We start from the raw sequence: 7,345 nt of genomic DNA, 5'->3' as shown, positions 1-7,345 counted from the left end.
TGGTCCTATTCATGGATTCCATTTAAGGAGTTCTGTCATCTCTATTTCCTATAAACTCTTAGTTCACTCTGGGAAACTCTTTGCTATTTATTTTAGTGGTAAATGCCTTTTTGTCTTTATTTTTACCACTGTATTTCTCTAAATCCCCTCTCCTTTCTTGAAATGCTGTGTAAGGGCTGGGGAGATAGCTCAGCAGCATAAGTGCCTGCCTGCCTAGCAAGTGCAAGGTCCTGAGTTTGATCCATGGTACTGAAAAAACAAAAACAAAACAAAAAAACCAGAAATGCGTATAAATATGTTTCCATTATTACATGCCTCCTTCCTCTTTTCTTGGACAGAAACTGTGTAACCTTCTCCTATTTTTGTAGTCACGCCCCTGGAAATGTTAACATCTTAGGTGGTGATCAGAGTATTCGCCTCTGGATGGAGGAAGAATGGGAGAGAACTGACTGTAGAAAAATTTAAAAACAGCAATAAACTTAATAAAAAGGTGGTCTTTGCTTTATGCTTGCTAACACCAACGATTCTAAAAGAAGTGTTGGGGATGAGCAGATAGCATGGCAGTCTAAGCCCTGCACCATGCTGGCCAGGGAAACCGGGTGTGGGGCGCTGGGAAGGCTGAGACAGGAGGATCACTGTGAGTCTGAGCTGCGTAGCGAGACTGTGTACCAAATAACTAAATTAATAAATAAAAGATTAAAAAATTTTAAAGCGACGTTGGTGAAGGACCCTTCCCTGCCAGGTGGGCTGCTGTTTCTTTCCTGCTTAGTACGCCACTTGTCTTAATCCGCTCTTTGTTGCTCTAACAAAGTCCCTGAGACCAGGGCCTTGACAAATAACTAGTTTATTTGGCTCACGGTGGTGGGGCCAGAATGTCTAAGAGCACGGACGGTCCTGGCTTCTGCGCGGGTCTGGAGGCCTGCTCCACGACCACAGGCCGGGGTGTTGTGCGCCACACGGGGCACGCATGCTGGCTTGGTTCCCGCTTTCTCATCTTTGAAAGCCATGGACGCCATCGTGGCGGCTTCACCGTGGTGACCTCATCCCGTCCTAGCTTCCTTCCGAGGCGCCCAGCTCGAGATGCCTTCAACACACGAACTAGGGGATTCGGTTCCTAGCACGCAAAAATTGGAACGACGTGTTCACACCATGCATCATCCAAACAGTGTCTCGCCGACGTTTCTTCCTTTCCCCAGAGCAATGCACAAATCCTTAGTTTTAAATCTTCTTCTACTGGCTACTATTATTATCCAGTATTGTATTATTATCTTTTTAAAATCGCGTCAAGGTGCAGAGTGTAAACCTTATGGTCTTCATGGTCACTGTTCAGATTTCCTCCCATGTAGACTTCTCACATGATCTCTTGGCTCAAATGTCTGTCTTTAGGACAGTTTCCCTCTTTTCCTGAATGCATCCTTATTAGAAATTGCTTTCGTCGGGGTCTACTGGTGGGGTGACACATCCATGTTCCATTCTGTTTGTCTGAGAATATCTTCATTTTTCTCATATTTTTAACGTGGTTTTCTCTTGTGTGTAATTCCAGGCTGACAATGGTTTCCTTCAACATTTGAGGACATTGTTTCATTGGTTTTCTGCTTTCCATCGTGTATTATTAAGAAGCCCCTTGTCAAACTAATTGTCATTTTCTCTTTGGTGATATATTTGACAACTTTTTATAGTCCTCTGGCTGTTTCTAAGATTTTTTTTCTTCTTTATGTTTCTCTCTCTCTCTCTCTCTCTCTCTCTCTCTCTCTCTCTCTCTCTCTCTCTCTCTTTTCTATACTCTGCAGTATAACTACAGTGTATTTACAAAGATATTTCTTTGTTTCATGTATCCTTTTCAGATTTATTAGACTTTGTAAATCTGTGAATTTATCTCTTTTGGAAAATTATCAGTAAATATTTCTTTTCTCTCGTCTCTATTATCTTCTCAAGTAAGTTTAAGTAGATATTTGCTTAACTTTATCACTTTAAATTTCATGTATGTTAATGGTTTTGTATTTGTTGTTCTCTGTACCATAATCTAGGTGATTTATTCTCATGTAGTACTTTTTCCTGTATGTGTATCTAAACTGCTGTTGGCATGTTTATTAAGCTTCTAATTATGATTAGTCCTATTTTTCCTAAAATTCATAATCATTTTTAATGTATCACATTGTTTATGTTGTTATTTTCTTGTGTATAAACATTTTATTTTGTTTTCTAATACTGAAAATTCCTTTGCCTCAAATCTCTGGTCTGACTACTCCAGTTATTATTTTAGCTAGGTCGCTCGTGGCACCTTATATTCTTGTGTGATTTTGATCTCTCTCTCTCTCTCTCTTTTTGGTGGAACCGGGGATTGAACTCAGGCCCTTGCACTTGACAGGGAAGTGCTTATTCTACTGAGCCATCTCCCTGGCCTCTTGTGTGATTTTGTATTCTTTAAAATCACAAGCTCGCATTGGGAAAAATTTCTTCTGTGGCAATGTTTCATTTCTTTGTGGAGGGGTATATGGCCAGAGACCATGTGCCTGATACACTGGGGACACTGCCAGGGAAGGCCACATTCTACTACATTTTAAGTCTCTTAGAAAAGCCGTGGACTGGAAGAACCGTGCTCCAGAATTACGTGGGTGCCGGCTTCCCCAGGCAAAGCCCGCAAACTCTGCTCCGGCTCATCTTCTCTGTTCGCCTCTCCCACCCCACAGTTCCATGTTTCATTCGGATTCTGCATTCACAGAGGCTGCAGCCCTTAGCAGCTCCAGGTCCCACAAGAAGAACCAGCAGGGGCTTGGGCCCGTGGCGGGCAGTGCCTCCTCATCCTTCTGCTCCTTGTGCCTGCTTTGGCTTCTCAGGGTTTTTCTTAGTTTCTTCTCAATTCATCCATTTATTATTAAACTTTTTTTTTTTTATAGCTATGAGACTTACGAGTTTTATGGTGTGAAATGATTCCTGAAATTTAATGTGCTGCTGCTCAGTGGAAGTAAGCCTTCCTTACTTTAATATTACTTGATTTTTAATATTACTTATTTTTAAAAAAATCTGTTGTCTTTAATGGATAATTTTTCTTAATGTAACAGGATAACAGGGTAACTGCAGCCTGCAGGGTTTGCATTCAAAATAACTACAGGAGAAAAAGCTCGAAGGCTTCCACTATAGAAATAAGAATATCAGAAGACAAAGAGACGCTAATTACCCTGACCTCATGGCTACACCTTGCACACATATTTGATTACAACCTTGTGCACCTTAAGTTCAAGTATTATGTGTCAATTAAAAAATACAAGAACATCAATTTTGATATATGTGAGACTGTTTAAATCCCAGCAAATCCCCGTTGCATGCACTTACTATAATAACATCCCTGTTTTGCTTTTGGAGAGGTAATCTTTCTGGGTAGAGAGTCTCTCTTCTGGCTAAGTCCTTTGGAATTACAACGAAAAAATCCATTTTCATCATTCTGACTTTTATCCAATTAAAGGTAGACTAAAGTGCCCCTTGTCCTAGCTAGATAATCTAATGGAGGGCGCAATTAGGGCCCTCAGTCAGCCCCAGAGTGGCTGAGGCTGTGGCTACTCAGCGCTGGGGAGGAAGGGTCATGCTCCTGCAGTGAGCACAGCAAGGACAGACCCGAGCAGCGCCTGGGGTTTCCGTGAGTTGCAGACACTCCTGCGCATGTGGCCTTTTGCTTTCCACGTCTACTTTCAACGCCATAGCAAGAACAGCTTTGCATGTCTTATCCTCCAAGACCCTCCCGCGCTGAGGAAAACAAGGCAGCTGGAATAGCAAGTAGGGGGAGGCCAGCCTTGATGCCACGTGGGCTGCTGCAGCCCAGGGCACAGGCTACCTCTGCCACCTGTGGGGTGGAACCGGCAGAAAGGAACGGGGAGGTCTGAAAACTGCTCACCATCCAAGGGTGCTCTCCCCCGAAGCCAGCGAGGTGTTTTGACTCCATCCACCTACAGTAACATTTTTTAAAAAATAATCTTTTCAAATGTGTAGTTATTGACTATCTCCCACACCCTCTTGTACTCAGAGTTGTGAATTTTCTTTCTCTTTTCCAAATAAGATTCCCCCTGAAAATTACTTTGCACCAGGATATCAGTGTATTCTTTTTTTTTTGGGGGGGGGAGGCTCAACCCACCCTGAGGGTGGGGCTGGTGCAGCATGTGGTGCCTGGGATTGAACCGTGGTCCCCTGCACCTGCCCAAGCTTGCCTAAGCAGGTGCTTTAGACCACTGAGCTATCTCACTGGCCGATATCATACCTCCAGGAAAGATAGTTCCTTAGTTTCTAGCCCACACACAGCTGTTTAGGCCGGCTCAGCCTGCCTTGGGGGCGGGGCTGGGATGTAACCCTGGTCCCCTGAGCCTGCCTAAGCAAGTGCCAAGTGCTTTAGTCCCCTGAGCTATCACACCAGCCCCTAAACTCTGCTTTTTCTTTCTTTTTTTTTTTAATATTTATTTATTTTTATTTATTACATTTATTTATTGTGTGTGTGTGTGTGGCCAGCTCAGCCCACCAGGGGGCGGGTCTGGCTGGCATGTGGTGCTGGGGATCGAACCGCGGTCCCTGTGCTTTGCCAAGCTTGTTTCAAGTAGGTGCTTTAGACCACTGAGCCATCTCTCCAGCCCCAACTCTGCTTTTTCTAAGTGAAGTAAAAATGGTGTTTTTCTTTTTTTGAACTTTGCTCATCAATGCTTCTCACTAATTCCTTTGTCACCTTCTCAGATGTGCCTTGCAGCTTCCTTTTAAGATGACGCTGCTCCTTTTTTTTTTTTTTTTTTTTTTAGTTGGGAAATCCACCTACAAGCAATGTTGTAACGATCCTCGGAGAAACGCTTTGAAAAGAGAGAGAAAGGGTGTCACTCCTCAGGGTGTCTCGATGCAGCCTTTGCTGAGTCGCTGTGTCACATGAAAATTCTGACTGTATTTCCGTTTTTTAGATCCCTACCTTTTAAAGTATCATTTGACATCCTAGTCAGCGAATATCCTAGGTGCAGAGTCAACGATAAATGAAGATTACAGTTGCGATTTGGGATAGTCATCAACACACTTCACAGTACTGGCTCTAAAAAGTCTGACTGAAGCATAGTTAACTAGATGCCTACAAAAAAATCGATTTTTAAGTAGCTGGCTCTTCAAATCAGGGATTTGCAATAGTACATTTTACTTTTGAAGTCTGGGGAAATAGTTTCCAGGGCTAGGCTCGTCTCACATTATACCTTAGAGCCGTGTGCTTTTAGCTTGTCCTGCTCTGCTACCTCAATAGTACTTTGCTTTAGGACCTTAAAATAATTTTCTGCTCTAAAGCAGAAGATGTCAGCATTGACTAGAAAACAGGACAGAAATGCAAAGTAAGAATTTAGGGGAGTGTCTTAAAACCATATTTCTCTTGGTTGGGAAGGTAAAGAGATTTGGAGTTCTCAAATTGTCAGGATATACAGAATGTAAAGCTTGGTTTACTTCAGTCAAATTTCTGATTTTTTTTTCTTTTTTGCTAGGTTTTGATTGATTGATTGATTGTGGTATTGGGAAATAAAGCCAGGGCCTTCAAACTGAGCTATCTCCCCAGTTCCTCTTTATTCAGAGGCAAGATCTTGATAAATCAATAAATTGTCCAGGCTGGCGCAGACTTAGAACCTTCCTCATTCAGCCGCTCATGGACTGGGGTTATAGGCGCATGTGCACAGCATGATTGTGTGACGTCTCCTCTTCTTTGGATGAAAGATTAAGATGTATTGATTTGCCAATAAAGAGGATGTTTTATTTTATTTTATTTTTTTATTTTTTGTATTTTAGGGAAGGGTCCACAGGGTGTTCAGGGTCTCATTACTAGATCTGACTTGTAGTGATCCGCCTGTTTATAGCCTCCCAAGAGCTGGGATTTACAGGTCCGTGCCACCACACCCAGTCTCAATTGCTGCATGGCAGGCCCGGGAATTGAACCCCAGCCCCTGTGTCTGCTTGCAGGAGCTTTAATCTGCTGAGCTATTTGGCTAGACCTTTTTTTTTTTTCCAGAACCAGGGATTGAACTCAGACACTTGTGCTTGCCAGGGAAGCGCTTATTCCACTGAGCCATTAGTTTTGTGTTTTGTATTTTAGGGAAGGGTCTCCAGGGTTGTTCAGGGTCTCACTACTAGATCTGACTCATACTGATCTGCCAGTTTACAGCCTCTCAAGAGCTGGGATTACAGGCGTGCGCTAAAGAAGACGACATCAGGTCATGCAGATTAGTGGCGGAGGGACAGAGGGCTGATCACTTTTCTCTCTAGTACTTTCTGGTCTAACTCAGAGGAAGTCACTCATCTGAAATGAAGACATAATAGATTTGAGGGTAAGTAAAGGAGACATGTGGAGACGATTTATGCGAGGCCTTATAAGCGCTAAGTGCAGTTTAATCACGCTGACTACTGTGTGGAGATGCCATGCATTCAGCAAGGAGAGAGCCATCATGTATGAAGGATGCCACGGGCCAGCATTGGGGTTGTAGAGGCCAGCGTTTAACCCGTGCAAGACCTCATGAAGTCGGTCCAACATATTTTCTTCCTTTTTCTCTGCCTCTCTCTCTGCCTCTGTCTCTTTGTCTCTTGCTCCTCTGCCCGCTTCTTTGTCTACTTCTCTCAGAAATGCTGGGGATTGAACTCAAGGTCTTCACGTTAAATTACATCTCCAGCCTTTAAAAAAAAAATTATTTCGAGACAGGATCTTGCTAAGCCCCTAAGTGACTTCCGATCCTCCTGCTTCAGCCTCCCAGAGTGCTGGTTACAGGCCTTTCTCACCACATCTAGCTTCTAATTTATTGATGAGAAAAACTGAGATAGTGAAGAAAGGTTTACCTCAAGATAACCAAGGATGGGGGGATGGATTTCATGGGGGCCCTTGGGGGACAAGACTGGCTCTGAACTGGTCAGCCTTAAAGGTGGGGACAAGAACATGATGCTTGTGTGATGTTCTATTTTTTTATTCATTTGAAAATTTTTTAAGTAAATGATAAACATCAAGACTGAAACCCGGATTTGGCTGACTTCTTCTCTCTTTATCATATCATGCATTATAATTTCTGAAAAACTGTAGAGCAATTTACAAGTAAGATAACAGATCTGGAATTTAATTTAATTTTATTTTATTTAAAGTAGCAGTAGACATTTTGGTGATCTCAAAGAGTATTGAGTCCATGTGAGTCATAGTTTTAATGATTTCTAGATAAGGGTCTCATTTGTAGTGAGCCAGTGTGAGGATTTTTAAAAAAATGTTCTGGTCAATCAAGAGAGGGAAAGGAGATGAGCTAGGAAACATGGCAATGTTAAGCCATGCAGTTATATGTAAAAGTTGAGCAAGGCAATGATCCTGAGAATATTC

Source organism: Octodon degus, unplaced genomic scaffold (genome assembly GCF_000260255.1).
Source record: "Octodon degus isolate 3935 unplaced genomic scaffold, OctDeg1.0 scaffold00096, whole genome shotgun sequence".
In the NCBI taxonomy this organism is placed as follows: Eukaryota; Metazoa; Chordata; class Mammalia; order Rodentia; family Octodontidae; genus Octodon; species Octodon degus.
This window is presented reverse-complemented; position numbering follows the sequence as displayed.